The sequence below is a fragment of the Hordeum vulgare genome, chromosome 5H (genome assembly GCF_904849725.1).
Source record: "Hordeum vulgare subsp. vulgare chromosome 5H, MorexV3_pseudomolecules_assembly, whole genome shotgun sequence".
NCBI lineage: Eukaryota > Viridiplantae > Streptophyta > Magnoliopsida > Poales > Poaceae > Hordeum > Hordeum vulgare.
In genome coordinates this window covers 560,966,319-560,985,753 of record NC_058522.1, presented here as the reverse complement: position 1 = coordinate 560,985,753, position 19,435 = coordinate 560,966,319, and the positions used below count along the sequence as shown (strand labels likewise).

The window sequence follows — 19,435 nt, the reverse complement described above, 5'->3', positions numbered from 1 at the left end:
ATGTATCCATAGATAAAATATATAGTCATAGGTTCACTGAGTCTAGTGATAAATTTCATATCAAACACAAGAACATTAATCTTTGAAGCCCACAACTATATTGCTCAATCTAGTAGATTTGAGAATTATTTCCTCCAAGAGAACAATCCAATGCATGTGCTTACCTAGCCAGGGAAACGACTGCTTGTTGGATTGACCTTGCCAGGAAAAGGGGGGGTTGGGGTCTGATTTCTTAGATTTGGGTGGTGCATGTTCTTTTGAATTCAGTCAATAGTACCTTTTTGTTTGCATTGCAAACGGAGGGGACCTTTCATGCCACCGCACAAGTAGGTACATGTCCGACCCTATCCTCATCACCATCCGATATAAGCTGCTATCGATGTGAGTATGTGCACATCATGATGTGAATACATTTACTCCATTGCATGAGATAGTTAGTTAAAAAGATTGACAATTATATAAAGGTAGCATTTTTTCCATTGCTTGGTCATATTTTTTCCAGAGCAGAAATATACAGAGAGATCGTATATGATGTTACAGTTGTTCTATCCATGGGCAGATCCAAATTAAAACTTGTAGCCTGACTATCCGAAGTTAATTTACTGTGTATATTTAGCATCAGCGGCCATTCACTAAGATGGCATGGAGTGAGATTTCTAAGATAACCTTCCACATGTATTCAAGGCTAGATTATTCACCACTAATCATTATGCTTAAAGTTGACGGCATATGTTTATTCAACAAAAGAGGAGCCTATGTAACTCTTGAGGACCTAAAAACAGTATGGCATATTACACTTCTTCTGCAATGTGATAAGGAATCACCTCACATCGAATAAAATGTGTGTCCAGTAGAGGAGCCAAGACTTTAGCCAGCTGAGGCACATACCCAAACATCTGCCCACAATCAGACCCTGCATAAAGCACCTATCCATGGTATTAATAAAAAAATTCAACATGAATGGGATGCCAACAGAAAATATAACTCATTCATAAAGTATGGAAACCTTGACAGCATGAGGGTCCTTGGCATTCTGGGGGTCTCTTAAAATAGTAATGCTCATGCCTTCTTGCAGTTTAAAGTTTTCATGGAATCTCTCGCCCGCTATGACAGTTTCAACACCTAATGTGGTGCTAGAATCCGCGTTTGGAGATGCATCGGTACTGGCAGAAGTTGTTCCTCCTGAAAGTGAGAAGGAAGAGGCCTTCTCAACTGCATCGTCATTTTCAACGTTCTTCGTAATTGCCAAACCAGCATTTGAAGGTGTACATGTATTATGCATCTCTAAGATGCTAGGTGAACCATCCAGGCAACCAGTTAATAAGGCGGTTGCGCTATTCTCCGAACTTCCGATGCCACTATTCATGGAGCAAAATTCTGTCAGTACATACATCTCCATCCGTCAGTCCCTTGTTTTCTGCCTTGTGAACATTGGTCACTATGTCTAGAGTAGGCTCAACTGTTTTTTTACTGAATCTGAAATCGAGAAAGCTGCTCTAGAACTTCCATTTCGGTCCTCTCGTGAGGCATATATCTGCACAGTTCATGTGAAAAACGAATTCTTCAGAACATTATAGCATTGTTAAGCATGGCAAATCTTCCTATGCATCCCATTGTTCACTGAATGTCACAAGTTACAACTGCAAAAGAATCAACAAGCACACACAAATACACGACCACACCGGCAATGGGAACACAAGCTTTACTCGGCGCCTCAACTGAAACCAAAAGGCAAACAACTGAATCACTACAAGCATACACCCGTGTACCAGAGTTGAATCTTGGTATAAGATGGCCATAAAATCACAGCGTTTCACCCTGCTCCCGTGCCACGGAAGTTGAAAGGATGGCAAGGCTGTTGTTTAAGAACGTGAGCACAGATTCACAGTCTGAAATGATTTTTGTGACGGATGAAGGCTCGCTTGAATTTGAAAGTGACCCAGCTGCCATTGTTGTATATGAATCTTGCAGGCTCCTCAAATTTTCAAGGAACTGCACATCACAAATAAAACACTCAAGTCAAAGCATGTTTGTATGAGTAGTTAGCACTGTCAACACTTAGCCAGAGTATGCTAACTACTTGAAAGGACATGGATTATAAGAGCTGTAGAAGTTTGAAAGACAAGGTGGTATTGTTGGTAAATAGATGATACTGTGTAATTCTACATAAAGCCATACCATGTTATCTCATACTAATATTTTGGAGATGTTTCGTAGAGCAGAATACAAGGAGCTAGCCAGATATTTGATATTTCTTATACTCCCTTCGTCCGAAATTAAATGTCCTCAGGGTATTTTTTTGAAAACCTCCCTAGCAAACTCCCAACAAACACAACGCTCCTCTGCCCCGCTCCTCTGCCGTGCAGGAGACCCCCGTTCGCCTCCGCGTCGGAGATCCCCCGCTTGCCCCCGCTCGCCTCCGCGTTGGAGATCCCCCGCTCGCCCCCGCAGCTCCCCGATCGGCCCACGCCTGCACCGCAGCTTCCCTCACATTTTCCCCCTCCTCTTTCCCCATGGTGAACCATGGCGAGGACAAGTCTGATTTTTCCCCTCCGGCTCTCCGATCCACAGCGGCAGCGCTCTATCTGCGGCTGATACTCCCAGTCGAGTGGCATCGCCGGCCGGCGTACCGTGAGGGCCAGGTGTTGGGCGCCTCGCGCTGAGTCCTCCCCTTCGATCCGTCGCCGCCGTCGTGCTGCCGCCCAGGCCTCTACAAGTGGGCCGACCAGCACAACCCCGAGGACGTCCTCCATGCCGTTCTCCATGTCGTCCTCCGAAGAGTACGTCCATGCTGCTCCCTCCGTCAGCATCTCATTGAATCTATTGTTGGGTCAGTTTTGATGATAACAAGTAGATGATGAAATCAGTTTATGAGAAATTAGGTGGTTTTGTAAGCAAATCAGTTTCTTTTCCTTGATTGCGAATTGAGGGCTAACAGCATCGTTTCCTTTCTGATCATCAGGAACCTGGAGCTGGTGTGTCTGTCGTCACAGTACAACGACCTGTACATGGTGTTTCAGTTTCAGAAATTTTAACAGGGCCCGGAGCTGTTTCAGTTTCAGAAATTTTAACAGGCCTGGAGCTATTTCAGTTTCAGTTTCAGAAATTTGGTCAGGAAGAAAATAAGTTGTTCGGCGTCGCTTGAGAGAGCAGCAAGCTAGAGCTCAAATGATCTTCTTTTTGGGCAAGCCATTGCCAGTGCATTTGAAGAGCAGGAGGTCATCCACGTGCAGTTCGTGAGCCCTCGCAATTTCATCCCATCCTGGCATGAAGAAGAGCTCATCTCATACAGTTTGCCTCAATGGATGATAATGCAACAAAAACTCCTATTAGATAACAGGAGAGGAAACTAACTAATGCAACAAACCAATCGATGACTGTCTGTCATCCAGAAAGGGAAAAAACTAATTAACACTCAACTGAAATGAAACCCAAACCTGAAACCAATAGTGATGACTTTACCTGAAACCTGAAACGTGAAATTTTAACTGAACTTTACCTTCTTCTTCTTCTTCTACGAGCAGAGGTGGATGCCTCGGGGGTCAATGGCGGGGATCGGAGGGCGTCGGCGTTGGCCACCAGCAGCAGCGGTGGAAGCAAAGTCGTAGAACACCACCACGACCAGCAGCAGCCGGCGTCCACCACCACGACCAGCAGCAGCTCCGGGCGGAGGAGGAGCAACTTGCAGAAGAGCAACAGCGACAAGACCAGGACCTTCTTCTTCCAGGCGCTGGAGGCGTCGCTACTGAAGCTTCAATTATTCTTGACGAAGCTTCAATTATTTACGAACAAGAGTATATATAGTGTAAGAAGGAGTACTGCATTGGTAAGTAACCGTAAGATAGATATGAATTACCGTTACGAACAATGACGAAGACACAAGTCCCCTCGCTGATTTAAAACATCAATCTCACATGCTTTGTCTTCTCAACAAAACTGAAAAGAACATTTGAAATCAATATTTGTGACCAGAACAGGTTAGGGACAGGAACATATGCTAACACCCGTGCTTCCATATAAAAAACAGTTAAGACAATAAGCTGACAACACTTCAGAGACGGAAACAGCAGCAAGTAAGATGTGGTTCGCATCAACATATCACGTAAATACAGCTATACGTACCGCAGTTATTTAACAACAATACTATTATACTTATCAATGTGTGAATAATTCAGACATTTTTGCTCATATATTTTTTAAAAAAAACTTTAGAGTATATTTTCAACCGCAAGCTATGTCCAGAAAATAGGTTACCAAGTGCAGCACCCCTTTTTCAGGGCCAGCATGTAATTGTTCATCACCCGAGTACCAGAGAACTTGCTGATGGTAAAGTGGTAATCATAGAGCGGGATTGTAACAAGGTCCAGTTTGACAGCCCTGATCTAGGTGTTGCTATATTTAAGGTATATATTCATAGTAGTAAGCATTATTATCCTTGCAATCAGGGTTTTATCTTGAGTTTTCTTGTGAAATGTGGGTTGAAGGTTTTGGTCATTGACATACAAGGACTATGTGTAGTGCCCCAAGTGTAAACCTTCCCTATTTGGAACCTGTTGCAAGTGGGTCCACCTTATCAGACATGTGATGATTTCGTTTGTGCCCATGACTTCATGTGATGCCCCTTATTACTTCCTTTCTTTGCATGCATGCATAACATATTAGTTCATGCCCATGTGTTCTTGTTGTTGCAAAATGGTCATATGATTCCATGTGGTGTTTGTGGTCTTCTGTTGGATGTGATCTTGTGATTACGTGTGATGATGTGGTGTGATGTAGTGAAGTGTGCTTTGCTTGGCATATTTTTTTACAAACCCCCTGATTAGTTTCAAACCTTTCCTCTCTCTTATTCCCAAGTTCAAAACCTCCTTGCTCCTATGATGTTTTACAAATGTTACACCTTTAGCCCATTTTATTTGGAGTGTGGACATGTAGGAGAGGGGTTTTTAAAACATCTTTTCCTTGAGGTTTTTCTTTATTTCAGATTTATTTAAATCTGTTTGGCAATTATTTTTAGTTGCCCAATTAGCCATCTTGGTATTTTATTTATTTGGGGCATAATTCCCTTATGCCCAGGGATATTTCATTTCTATTTTTATGCCCTTAGTTTTTCCTAGGAATTTAGTGGCATGTGATGATGTATTTTTATTAGAGAGGGCCTCGGGTTTTCTCTCCCTCTCTTCCTGGCAGCAAGAGCCCAATTCCTCCCTGGCCCAAGCCTCTTTGCAACAGCAGCCCAGCGCCGTCCCTCGTCTTCCTCCTGGCGACGTCACGTTGTACGGCCGACGCTCCACCACTAATCTGTTGGAAATATGCCATAGAGGCAATAATAAATTAGTTATTATTATATTTCTTTGTCCATGATAATCGTTTATTATCCATGCTATAATTGTATTGATTGGAAACACAGTGCATGTGTGGATACATAGACAAAACACTGTCCCTAGTAAGCCTCTAGTTGACTAGCTCGTTGATCAAAGATGGTCAAGGTTTCCTGACCATAGGCAAGTGTTGTCACTTGATAACGGGATCACATCATTAGGAGAATCGTGTGATGGACTAGACCCAAACAAATAGACGTAGCATGTTGATCGTGTCATTTTGTTGCTACTGTTTTCTGCGTGTCACGTATTTGTTCCTATGACCATGAGATCATATAACTCACTGACACCGGAGGAATGCTTTGTGTGTATCAAACGGCGCAACGTAACTGGGTGACTATAAGGATGCTCTACACGTATCTCCGAAGGTGTTCGTTGAGTTAGTATGGATCGAGACTGGGATTTGTCACTCCATGTGACGGAGAGGTATCTCGGGGCCCACTCGGTAATACAACATCACACACAAGCCTTGCAAGCAATGTGACTTAGTGTAAGTTGCGGGATCTTGTATTACGGAACGAGTAAAGAGACTTGCCGGTAAACGAGATTGAAATAGGTATGCGGATACTGACGATCGAATCTCGGGCAAGTAACATACCGAAGGACAAAGGGATTGACATACGGGATTATATGAATCCTTGGCACTGAGGTTCAAACGATAAGATCTTCGTAGAATATGTGGGATCCAATATGGGCATCCAGGTCCCGCTATTGGATATTGACCGATGAGTCACTCGGGTCATGTCTACATAGTTCTCGAACCCGCAGGGTCTGCACACTTAAGGTTCGACGTTGTTTTATGCGTATTTGAGTTATATGGCTGGTTACCGAATGTTGTTCGGTGTCCCGGATGAGATCACGGACGTCACGAGGGTTTCCGGAATGGTCCGGAAACGAAGATTGATATATAGGATGACTTCATTTGGTTACCGGAAGGTTTTAGGGCATTACCGGTAATGTACCGGGAATGACGAATGGGTTCCGGATCTTCACCGGGAGGGGGGACCACCCACCCGGGAGGGCCCAAGGACCTTGGGGGTGGCGCACCAAGTAGGTGGGGTCAGACCAAGGCTGTCTTGCGCAAGAGAGAAAGAAAAACCAAAAGAAGAGAAAGAGAAAAAAAGGGAAAGGTGGGAAAGAAGAGAAGGACTCCACCTTCCAATCCTAGTTGGACTAGGATTGGAGGAGGACTCCTCCTCCCCTTGGTGGGGCAGCCCTTGGGGCTCCTTGAGCCTCAAGGCAAGCCTCCCCTCCCCTCCTCCTATATATAGTGGGGTTTTAGGGCTGATTTGAGACAACTTTTGCCACGACAGCCCGACCACATACCTCCACGGTTTTACCTCTAGATCGCGTTTCTGCGGAGCTCGGGCGGAGCCCTGCTGAGATTAGATCACCACCAACCTCCGGAGCACCGTCACGCTGTCGGAGAACTCATCTACCTCTCCGTCTCTCTTGCTGGATCAAGAAGGCACAGATCATCGTCGAGCTGTACGTGTGCTGAACGTGGAGGTGCCGTCCGTTCGGCACTAGATCGGAGCGGATCGTGGGACGGATCGCAGGACGGTTCGTGGGATGGTTCGCGGGGCGGATCGAGGGACGTGAGGACGTTCCACTACATCAACCGCGTTTCTTAACGCTTCTGCTGTGCGATCTACAAGGGTACGTAGATCGGAAATCCCCTCTCGTAGATGGACATCACCATGATAGGTCTTCGTGCGCGTAGGAATTTTTTTTGTTTCCCATGCGACGTTCCCCAACATGATCTTCCTTTCCCCTCGATCTGGTGGCTCCAAGTGCGCCTCCCGGGGTTACTTAAGCGGCCAGCCCTCCTCCCCGCAACCCTAGGGCGCCGTTTTCCCCTCCTCTCTTCTCTGGCGCTGTCGGGAAGGACCCCGAGCAGAGCTACGCCATGGTCGGCTCCAGGTGAGCTCGACGCTGGCGGATCGACGCCCCTCCTTCTGCCCCAACCAGTTCGAGAGGGTGCGGTGGCCCAGGTGAACCCATTCCCGTCAAGACCGAGTAGCGGGAGCGGCTACTTCGTCGGCCTCCTCTTCCTCCTCTACGGCGGTCGTCCTGCTGCACCTCGTCGACGACAGCTCCGCCACCACGTCGTGCGCCTCGCCTCCTGGCGCAAGGTGAGCGAGACCGTGCACCCTCCTCATTTTTTTCCTCTTCGGTAGTGGCGCCGAGTCTCCTGCTCGAGGCTTGCCGGAGTATTTTCGAATAGCACATAGTAGCAGCATCTATAAGATGACATAAAGATTTGTAAAGGACACACGGATCTGAAAGTTTCAGAACCGTTGACTAAAACCTCTCTCACGAGCAAGACATGATCAGACCCCATAACTATATGGGTGTTGGATTCGTTGGAATCACATGGTGATGTGAACTAGATTATTGACTCTAGTGCAAGTGGAAGACTATTGGAAATATGCCCTAGAGGCAATAATAAATTAGTTATTATTATATTTCTTTGTTCATGATAATCGTTTATTATCCATGCTATAATTGTATTGATTGGAAACACAGTGCATGTGTGGATACATAGACAAAACACTGTCCCTAGTAAGCCTCTAGTTGACTAGCTCGTTGATCAAAGATGGTCAAGGTTTCCTGACCATAGGCAAGTGTTGTCACTTGATAACGGGATCACATCATTAGGAGAATCATGTGATGGACTAGACCGAAACTAATAGACGTAGCATGTTGATCGTGTCATTTTGTTGCTACTATTTTCTGCGTGTCAAGTATTTGTTCCTATGACCATGAGATCATATAACTCACTGACACCGGAGGAATGCTTTGTGTGTATCAAACGTCGCAACGTAACTGGGTGACTATAAAGATGCTCTACAGGTATCTCCGAAGGTGTTCGTTGAGCTAGTATGGATCGAGACTGGGATTTGTCACTCCGTGTGACGGAGAGGTATCTCGGGGCCCACTCGGTAATACAACATCACACACAAGCCTTGCAAGCAATGTGACTTAGTGTAAGTTGCGGGATCTTGTATTACGGAACGAGTAAAGAGACTTGCCGGTAAACGAGATTGAAATAGGTATGCGGATACTGACGATCGAATCTCGGGCAAGTAACATACCGAAGGACAAAGGGAATGACATACGGGATTATATGAATCCATGGCACTGAGGTTCAAACGATAAGATCTTCGTAGAATATGTGGGATCCAATATGGGCATCCAGGTCCCGCTATTGGATATTGACCGAGGAGTCACTCGGGTCATGTCTACATAGTTCTCGAACCCGCAGGGTCTGCACACTTAAGGTTCAACGTTGTTTTATGCGTATTTGAGTTATATGGTTGGTTACCGAATGTTGTTCGGAGTCCCGGATGAGATCACGGACGTCACGAGGATTTCCAGAATGGTCCAGAAACGAAGATTAATATATAGGATGACCTCATTTGATTACCGGAAGGTTTTTGGAGTTATTGGGAATGTACCGGGAATGACGAATGGGTTCTGGGTCTTCACCAGGGGGGGGGGCAGCCCACCCCGAGGAAGCCCATAGGCCTTGGGGGTGGCGCACCAGCCCTTGGTGGGCTGGTAGGACAGCCCAAGAAGGCCCTATGCACCATAGATAGAAAATCAAAGAGAAAAGAAAAAAAAGAGGTGGGAAAGGAGAGAAGGACTCCACCTTCCAATCCTAGTTGGACTAGGATTGGAGGAGGACTCCTCCCTTGGTGGCGCAGCCCTTGGGGCTCCTTGAGCCTCAAGGCAAGCCTCCCCTCCCCTCCTCCTATATATATGGAGCTATTAGGGATGATTTGAGACAACTTTTTGCCACGGCAGCCCGACCACATACCTCCACGGTTTTTTCCTCTAGATCGCGTTTCTGCGGATCTCGGGCGGAGCCCTGCTGAGATTAGATCACCACCAACCTCCGGAGCGCCGTCACGCTGCCGGAGAACTCATCTACCTCTCCGTCTCTCTTGCTGGATCAAGAAGGCCGAGATCATCATCGAGCTGTACGTGTGCTGAACGCGGAGGTGTCGTCCGTTCGGCACTAGATCGGAGCGGATCGTGGGACGGATCGCGAGACGGTTCGTGGGATGGTTCGCGGGGCGGATCGAGGGACGTGAGGACGTTCCACTACATCAACCGCGTTTCTTAACGCTTCTGCTGTGCGATCTACAAGGGTATGTAGATTGGAAATCCCCTCTCGTAGATGGACATCACCATGATAGGTCTTCGTGCGCGTAGGAAATTTTTTGTTTCCCATGCGACGTTCCCCAACACAAACCTCCAAGCAACGCTCTTGTCAAATTCAACCCCAGATCAGCTCGAGTCAACATGGTGAATGCAGCTGAAGCAGACAACTCCTCTGATGTGATCATGGGTAACCTCCTCGTCAATGATATTCCTGCTAAAGTGTTATTCGATTCTGGTGCTTCTCATTCATTCATGTCTAGACCATTCGCATGGAATCATGATTTCATATCTAAGACCTTGGACAAACCTTTTCGTGTGGTTTCCCCGGGAGCGTTGTTGAGCTCTAATGTGGTGATTCCGGATGTTTCTGTCAAGATGGGTGCTTATGCTTTTCTAGCATCTTCTATTATCTTGGGCAATTCCGACATTGATTTGATCCTTGGTATGGACTGGTTGGCCATGAACAAGGCGTCAATTGATTGTGAAGCTAAAGAAGTCAAGCTTACCCACTCTTCGGAGGATGTGATTATATTCGCGACGCGCGATGACACAATCCGTTTGTTCTCCTTGAATGAAAAGGGTGAGATCAATCCTATTAAGCAAGTTCCAGTAGTCTGTGAATATCAAGATGTGTTTCCTGAAGAGCTAACAGGCATGCCTCCGCACCGTGAAGTTGAGTTCGTCATTGAGCTTGAGCCAGGCACAGAGCCAGTGTGCAAACGACCGTACAAGCTGGGTCCAGAAGAATTGAAGGAACTCAAGAGGCAACTCGATGAGCAGGAGCGTTTGGGTTTGATCAGACCAAGCTCGTCTCCGTGGGGATGTGGTGTTCTATTTGTCAAGAAGAAGGATGGTTCGGACCGGTGTGTGTCGATTACCGCCCATTGAACAAGAAGACAATCAAGAACAAATATCCACTTCCGAACATAAATGAGTTGTTCGAACAGTTGAAAGGTGCTAAAGTATTCTCCAAGCTTGATCTCAGAATGGGATATCATCAGATTCGCAATCGCAAGGAAGACATTCCGAAGACGGCATTGAGGACTAGTTTTGGCTCGTATGAGTATACGGTCATGTCTTTTGGTCTGGCTAATGCTCCTCCGACTTTTCGTCGATTGATGAACTATATTTTCTCACCATACAAGAATGAATTTGTCTTGCTCTATCTCGACGACATTCTGGTCTTTTCTGAGGATGAGGAAGAACATGAGAGACATCTCAGGTTGGTGCTTGATAAACTGAGAGAATACAAGCTGTATGCCAAGTTTTCCAAGTGCGAGTTCTGGCTGAAAGAAGTGGTTTATCTTGGGCATATTATCTCTGGCGAGGGCATTAAGGTTGACCCGTCCAAGGTTCAAGCCATTGTTGAATGGGAACCTCCGCAGAATGTGAAGCAGCTTCGAAGCTTTCTCGGGCTTGCCGGATATCCCAGAAGATTCATTGAGAACTTCTCCAAAATCACCAAGCCGCTCTCTAGTCTTCTTCAGAAGGGTGTCAAGTATGTTTGGTCTCCAGAGTGTCAACTGGCTTTTGATACACTCAAAGAGAAGCTTATCTCCACTCCGGTATTGGCCCCTCCGGATGATTCCAAGCCGTACCAGGTCTTTTGCGATGCTTCTCTCCAGGGTCTCGGTGCAGTCTTGATGCAAGATAGGAAGGTGGTTGCTTATACCTCCAGGCAGCTGAAGCCTGCGGAGAAGAACTATCATGTGCACGATCTCGAGCTAGCAGCTGTTGTGCACGCCTTGATGACTTGGAGACATCTCTTGTTGGAACGTAAGGTTGAAGTTTTCACCGATCACAAGAGCCTCAAGTACATCTTCACTCAGCCTAACTTGAATCTTCGGCAAACACGTTGGGTGGAAATGCTCCAGGATTTTAATCCGAGTGTTGAATACACGCCAGGCAAGGCAAATGTTGTGGCGGATGCATTGAGCAGGAAGGCATATTGCAACAGTCTGATTCTGCAACCTCTCCAGCCGGGTCTTTCTGAGTCTTTCAGGAAGCTCAATCTTTAGCTGGTTCCTCAGGGTTTTCTTGCGAACCTTCAGATCTCTCCTACCTTGGAAGATCAGGTCAGAGCAGCTCAGCTACTTGACTCTATGGTGAAAAAGGTCAAGATTGGCGTGGGAAAGAGTCTCCCTAAGTATAAGTGTTTCACTGTTGATGCCAGGGACACATTGTTTTTCGAGGATCGCCTTGTCGTCCCGAAAGGTGATCTCAGGAAGGTGATCATGGAAGAAGCTCATAACTCTCTGCTCTCTATTCATCCTGGAAGTTCCAAAATGTACCATGACTTGAAGCAGACTTTCTGGTGGACTCGTATGAAACGTGAAATTGCACAATTCGTAAACGAGTGTGATGTATGTCGAAGGGTGAAAGCAGAACATCAAAGACCAGCGGGCCTCTTGCAGCCTTTGCCGATTCCCGAGTGGAAGTTTGATCACATTGAGATGGACTTCGTCACCGGGTTTCCGAAGTCCAAGAAGGGCAATGACGCTATCTTCGTCGTCATCGACAAATTGAGTAAAGTGGCTCATTTCCTTCCAGTCAAGGAGTCCATTTCAGCAGCTCAGCTGGCAGAGTTGTACACCTCCAGGATTGTCTCTTTGCACGGCGTACCTATGATGATCTCGTCAGATCGCGGAAGTATCTTCACTTCCAAGTTCTGGGACTCCTTTCAGTCTGCTATGGGCACGAAGATCCGCTTCAGCACAGCGTTCCATCCTCAGACTAGTGGTAAAGTGGAGAGAGTGAATCAAGTCCTTGAGGACATGCTGAGAGCCTGTGTTATCTCTTTTGGCATGAAGTGGGAGGATTATCTGCCTTTCGCGGAGTTCTTGTATAACAATAGTTATCAAGCTAGTTCTGGCAAGGCTCCGTTTGAAATTCTCTATGGCAGGAAGTGTCGTACTCTGCTCAACTGGTCCCAGACAGGCGAGCGTCAGATCCTTGGCAATGATATGATAGAAGAAGCTGAGGAGATGTGTCGGATCATTCGCGACAACCTCAGAGCAGCTCAGTCCCGTCAGAAGAGCTATTACGATAGCAAGCACCATGACTTGTCCTATGAGCTTGATGACTTTGTCTATCTCAAGGTGTCACCTATGAAGGGTATGCAGCGTTTTGGCATCAAAGGCAAGCTTGCGCCTCGTTTCGTTGGTCCGTCCAGAGTGGTTGGCAAGAGGGGCGACCTTGCGTACCAGCTCGAGCTTCCGTCAACCTTTGCAAATGTCCATGATGTGTTCCATGTTTCTCAGCTTCGGAGGTGTTTCAAGACCCCCGAGCACACTGTGCATCTTCAAGATATCGACCTTCAGCCTGACCTTTCTTATCGTGAGCATCCAGTTGTGGTTCTCAAGGCGACTGAGCGCAAGACCCGTAACAAGACTGTCAAGTTTCTCAAAGTGCAGTGGTCACACCATTCTGATAAAGAGGCTCCATGGGAACGCGAGGACCACCTCCGTTCCGAATTCCCCGATTTCTTTCAGTCTTAGATCTCGAGGTCGAGATCTTCTTCGTAGTGTGGGAGAGTTTGTAGTGCCCCAAGTGTAAACCTTCCCTATTTGGAACTTGTTGCAAGTGGGTCCACCTTGTCAGACATGTGATGATTTCATTTGTGCCATGACTTCATGTGATGCCCCTTATTACTTCCTTTCTTTGCATGCATGCATACCATATTATTTCATGCCCATGTGTTCTTGTTGTTGCAAAATGGTCATATGATTCCATGTGGTGTTTGTGGTCTTGTGTTGGATGTGATCTTGTGATTACATGTGATGATGTGGTGTGATGTAGTGAAGTGTGCTTTGCTTGGCATATTTTTTTTACAAACCCCCTGATTAGTTTCAAACATTTCCTCTCTTATTCCCAAGTTCAAAACCTGCTTGCTCCTATGCTGTTTTACAAATGTTACACCTTTAGCCCATTTTATTTGGAGTGTGGACATGTAGGAGAGGGGTTTTTAAAACCTCTTTTGCTTGAGGTTTTTCTTTATTTCAGATTTATTTAAATCTGTTTGGCAATTATTTTTAGTTGCCCAATTAGCCATCTTGGTATTTTATTTATTTGGGGCATAATTCCCTTATGCCCAGGGATATTTCATTTCTATTTTTATGCCCTTAGTTTTTCCTAGGAATTTAGTGGCATGTGATGATGTATTTTTATTAGAGAGGGCCTCAGGTTTTCTCTCCCTCTCTTCCTGGCAGCAAGAGCCCAATACCTCCCTGGCCCAAGCCTCTTCGCAACAGCAGCCCAGCGCCGTCCCTCGTCTTCCTCCTGGCGACGTCACGTTGTACGACCGACGCTCCACCACTGATCTTCCTTTCCCTTCGATCTGGTGGCTCCAAGTGCGCCTCCCGGGGTTACTTAAGCGGCCAACCCTCCTCCCCGCAACCCTAGGGCGCCATTTTCCCCTCCTCTCTTCTCTAGCACCGTCGGGAAGGACCCCGAGCAGAGCTACGCCATGGTCGGCTCCAGGTGAGCTCGACGCCGGCGGATCGGCGCCCCTCCTTCTGCCCCAACCGGTTCGAGAGGGTGCGGTGGCCCAGGTGAACCCATTCCCGTCAAGACCGAGTAGCGGGAGCGGCTAATTCGTCGGCCTCCTCTTCCTCCACTACGGCGGCCGTCCTGCTGCACCTCGTCGACGACAGCTCCGCCACCACGTCGTGCGCCTCGCCTCCTGGCGCTAGGTGAGCGAGACCGTGCCCCCCTCCTCATTTTTTTCCTCTTCGGTAGTGGCGCCGAGTCTCCTGCTCGAGGCTTGCCGGAGTTGCACCGGCATGCATGTGTAGTTGTTTCTCTGTTCGTTGGCGCACCATAGGGTAGTCTTCGGCCGTTCGTGTCGACGTAGACGAGGTAGCCCCGTGGCTGTGCGTAGGTAGCGGCAGGGGTTCCTTCTTCTCGGGTCGCTTCGGTTCTTCCGGTAGCGTAGCGCCAGCAACAACCCCGGCGAAGACAGCCCCGTCGTTCTCCCTATCGCCGGTGCTCCCCTGTAGACAGGAGGAGAGCAGCAATAGCATTCCTTGCACGCGACCCCTTCTCTGTCAGGCTTCCAATCGTACCCCAGTGGTTGATCCTTGTGATTGTTATCGTCAGGTGCAGGGTTCGAGTCCCAGCTGGAGCACCCTTTTTCTCTTCTTGTTCTTTTCCCTGTTGGAGCAGTGGTTGCGCAGGAGAGAGGTTTACAACGTTAGATATTCCTCTGTTTCGTGCAGCAGGGCAGTAGCAGAGTGGCACAAGCGGTGTGGTGCATTAGGGGGTCCTTGGTTCGATCCCAGTGACCCCCCTTTTTTTCCTTTTGCTGTTGGGTAATTTTTCCTTCCCCAGCTTTGCTTGGGCAGCAATTTGATATTTTTCTTTTGCTAGGTTTGACTTCAACTTTTCTCTACCTAGAATTTAGAGTTGTGTGTGTGTGCTCTAGAGGGAGTGCATATAGGTGAGAGATGGATGCATGTGTAGATTTATGTGTGTGTGAGTGAGTGCTTGGGGGTGAGTGTGTGTGCAAGTGTGTGTGTGACTCTACACACATGCTTGTGCAATTGCACAAGCCCTTGAGTTTAAGCTTTGTGTGTTAGTAGTTTTGTGCATGTGTGTGTGTCTCCCCACACACTTATGCATACACACCCATGTGAGTGTGTATGTGTAGGTGAGTGAGTGTGTGTGTTTGTTCTTGCTAAATTGTGGTGTGAGTGGGTGTGTCCATGAGCTTGGTGTTGGACTCATGCCACCATTGGCCTTGTGATAGTGTGCAATGGAGTATGTGGGAGTTGTTCTAGTGATTTTGCACATGTGATGATGCACTAATCTCTATAGGTGATTCTATGTAGATTTTCTTTTCTAGTTTGTGTTCACTTGCTCCAAGTAAGTGCCCACAAATTATATATGTTTTTGGGGTAGAATCTCCCAAGGAATCCAGTGGTGAAGTTACTTTTGCCATTGGGAGACTTTATGGATTTGACATATTCATATTTGTTGCAAGTTTGATCTTTGATTCCATGGAGTAGGTGGAGCCCAAGGGCATGAGTTTTAGTGTGGTACTAGTAGGGGTTTTGCTCTACACCATAGTGGTGTCATTTATCACTTGGGGTCATTTTTGTGCAAACTATGCCTAGACAAAGTGGGCATGTGGCTGAAAAGTCCAGCTGTCTGGGATTTCTGGAAACATTTTCTACCCCTATAGATGAGGATGTGCTGGTCATTCTGTTGAGAACTAGCCTTAGTTCAGTGCTAGGATTTTGAAGCTCACCGTCAAATTTCAAATCATTTGGGGTCCAGTAGGTTGTGTTTTGATTGCTGTCAAAAAGCTTCAGAACAAAGACAGAAATTCAGGTGCAGGAATTTTCACTAAGTCCCTCAGATCTGATGGTTTTGGGGAAGTTTGTGGCCTTGTATCTTCTAGAGTTTTATTACTTTTGCTGTGATTCTTGCTGGTGTTGGTAGTGTTCTTGGTGGGCTACAACCACATATATTATTTGTCATGTTTGGAGGTCTGTAGCTAGGTTGCATGTAGCTCACAAAGTGCTAAGATGCAGATTATGGCAGATTATGTAGTTTTGTTATTTTGATGATTGTGTGAGCTTAGTGGATGTTGTGGTGTTCTTCCTTGCTCCATTCCATTCATGTTGGTATGATACATGTCTTGGCAACCTGGGAATACCAGATTTGTGCCAATTGTGAGTGTGGTGTTGAATCTTCCACGTAGAGCTTCATATCTTGTTTCGTTGATTCCCGTTGATCTGTAGCTCCGTTTGCAATGTTCTTTATATGGTTTTGCATCGTTTTCACGAGCCGCATCTGTTCATGCCATTCTCATGCATGTCAAAATAGCTTAGTGTACAGTTCTGTCCAGAAACTTGCAATAGTTTATTTTGCTTGTGCTAGTGATAGAAATAGTGGTGCATGCTCAATTTTCATCTCATGCATCATGTGATTGTTGCATCTTGTGGTGCTGCTGTTCATTGGCTGTTATTCTTATGTTGGGTAGCACCGGGATCGGAGAACGAATACGTGGAGTCAGGAGAGTACGTGCAAGACGAACCAGAACCATTCCAAGCTGAGGATATCACATGCAAGATGATATGACCTTGATTACATCTCTAGACTTGTTATGCTAGTTTTCGTTTCCATGTCATATTGCTCGCTGCCTACCACTGAAATTAAATTGCCTCCTCATATGCCATGAGCCCAAACACCGTTCCCCTTCCTAACAAAACTTGTATGGCTAAGTAGGCTTGCTCAGCTACTAATGTTAGCATTGCTAGATGTAGGTGCTATGACTCATGTAATAACATGAGTTTTGATATCATTATCTTAAATCCTGTTATTTAATTAATGCACCTATATACTTGATAAATGACAGGAGGCCTAGCCTTTTGCCGGGTGCCTTGTTCCGTTATTGCCGCCTTAGTTACCGGTTACCGGTGTTTGATTCCATAATGATCGCTCCTAACACATTCGGGGTTGTTATGGGGAGCCCCTCGATAAATCGTGTAGTACTAAGGCTTGTCCGGCAGGACCCAACATTGGTGTTAATTTGCTAATCACTTAATAATAAACTGCATAGGGAATAGCTACCCCGAGGACTTTAATCAACAACCCGGGCCAGTGCTCCTCATGAGTGTTGGTCCAAAATGAGCACTGTGCGGGGCCAACTCAGGGCAACTTGAGAGATTTCTATCAGGCCACTGTACGCGTAGCTCATCCGGCGTGTCCTGAGACTGAGATATGCGGCTCTTATCGGGGTCGTCGACACGTCGGGAGGTCCTGCTAGCCTTGCCTTACCTTAGCGGTATATCTTGCGTATAGGAATCCCAGTGAAGCTTTGGTTTCCCCCAGAGTTGAGGTTTTCCTCTAAGGAATCCGACGAGATCACGAGATTCGTGATAGAGGATGCCTTTGCGGCCTGTGTTCATTTGTGATGGACTAGTTGGAGCACCTCTGTAGGGTTTAATCTTTCGGAAAGCCGTGCCCGCGGTTATGTGGCAACTTGGAATATTTTGTTAACATTCGGTATTAGAGAACTTAAACATAAACTAATAAAATTGCCAACTGTGTGCGTAACCGTGACTGTCCCTTCGAAGATCTCTCTTCGTTCGGGAACACGGTGGGGTTATGAATGCCGTAGATAGGTGTTCAGGATCACTTAGTGATGAAGTAGTCCCGACCGCTAGTGTAGACCACCTTCACTTTTACCTTGCGTAAGTTAGCCTCTAAACAAGCTTAGGATGCTGCAGCCTCATACACTTCACCCTAACCCTACCTAATAACATGACTAGTTCTGGTACCAAGGTCTTAGATTGCTGAGTCCCCGTGGCTCACGGATTCCTCCGAAACTCCCAGCAGGTACAGGTACCCCAGAGACAGATGATCCCGACGGCACCCAGCTGGCGTGGCAGTACGACGAGGAGACAGACCGCCTCTACGTGAACTATCCAGAGGACTGAGGCGTGGTCGTGATCGTGGGCCTGCAGGCAGGGTAGCATAGCATTTCCATGTTTTGTAGTCCGTAGCGGAACTACCTTGATTGTATCTGTGTTGTACTCTGAGTTATTAATAAGAAGACAGTTGAATCCCGAATTGTCTACTTTTATTATTATTTGTGCTATGTTACTTGCTTGCGAAACGCTTAGATGCGCTTCTTTCCTATTCGGGGCCTCGACCCCCAGATCGGAAAGGACCGCATCTTGGTCGTTACACTATGATAAACAGTTTCCGGTGAAAAGTACTAATTTGGCGACAACCTTCAGTACATGTGGTTTTAACACATACCAATTATTGTTTTTGTTATTTGGCATGCAACCATTTGTGCAGTTTTGTTGATGTAGTCATTCAAGTATCCCCTCCATTTTCCTCTCCGCTGACGGTAGTACTCATGACGAAAGACAGACCTACTGAGAAAAGATGACAAGAACAGAAGATTATTTTGGCTTCTTTTAGTAATGTCTGTTGATTCAGAATTGGCAGTAGATGGTCAACACCAACATTAGTATGCATGCGCCTCTCTCTCATTGCTCATGCAGCTCTGTTGCGCCTATTTTTCTTCTCATGGCCTTGTCGGCCGGCTAGCATACTCAAATGCAATACCCCATTATCCCTTTTCAGTAGTTTACACAGGAGAACTTGCAGTCCAGATTACAGTAGCTTCAGAGAATAAACTACTGTAGGAGATAGGTTGGCAGCCTGGCATTGCCAGTTACTCTACTTAGTTTTGTCCCTAAGCTAGTGTTAATCTCCGTCAAAAAATTATGAAGAGTTAGTAATGACTCTTATTGTGCTTGTAGGAAGCACCTTGTAGTAGCTGTCATGGCACTAATTTATCTCCACTAATTGTCTTTGGAAAGCCCTCAGGTTTCCATCATGCATGTGGAGTTTTTAAAGCCTAATCACAAATCATGGTTCGGCTAACAATGCAGCATCTCCTTGAATTGAAAATAAAAGTCTAATCACAAACATCAATTTGATTTGAAGATACAAACTGTAAAGATGAACTGTTGTGGGAAGCGAGGCGGAGGAGGAGCAGGATCTGGGACGGACCTGTAACTCGCGCCGGCGGGCTTCTTCCTGGACAGGGACGTGGCGAGCGGGGGTGGCGGATGGCGTCGGGCGGCGCGAGCGGGGGGAGGCGGGGCGAGAGCGGCACGTGGCGAGCGGGGCGAGCGCGGCCCGGCCGGCGAGCGAGGCGAGCGGCGCGGCGCGGCGGGGGGAGCGGCGTGGCGCGGCGTCCTGGCGAACGGCGCGGATGGCGTCGTGCGGCGCGAGCGGGGGGAGGCGGGGCGAGCGCGGCACGTGGCGAGCGGGGCGAGCGGGGGAGGCGGCGCGGCGTCCTGCGGCGCGAGCGGGGGAGGCGGGGCGAGCGACGCGGCGCGGCGCGGATGGGGAGCGGCGCG

At 47.1% G+C, this 19,435-nt stretch overlaps 1 long non-coding RNA gene and 1 pseudogene across 1 annotated transcript; both read right to left on the bottom strand.

Moving 5' to 3' along the window:
* Nucleotides 1–2,271: 2,271 nt before the first annotated feature.
* On the bottom strand, nucleotides 2,272–3,507 carry LOC123399186 (annotated as a pseudogene).
* A 9-nt stretch (nucleotides 3,508–3,516) lies between these two features.
* LOC123399187 lies at nucleotides 3,517–19,154 on the bottom strand. Its single transcript, XR_006610329.1, has 3 exons — nucleotides 19,083–19,154; nucleotides 3,857–3,936; nucleotides 3,517–3,772 (listed from the first exon to the last, which is right to left on the bottom strand). It is a non-coding gene; the product is annotated as an uncharacterized LOC123399187 (long non-coding RNA).
* Nucleotides 19,155–19,435: the final 281 nt, after the last annotated feature.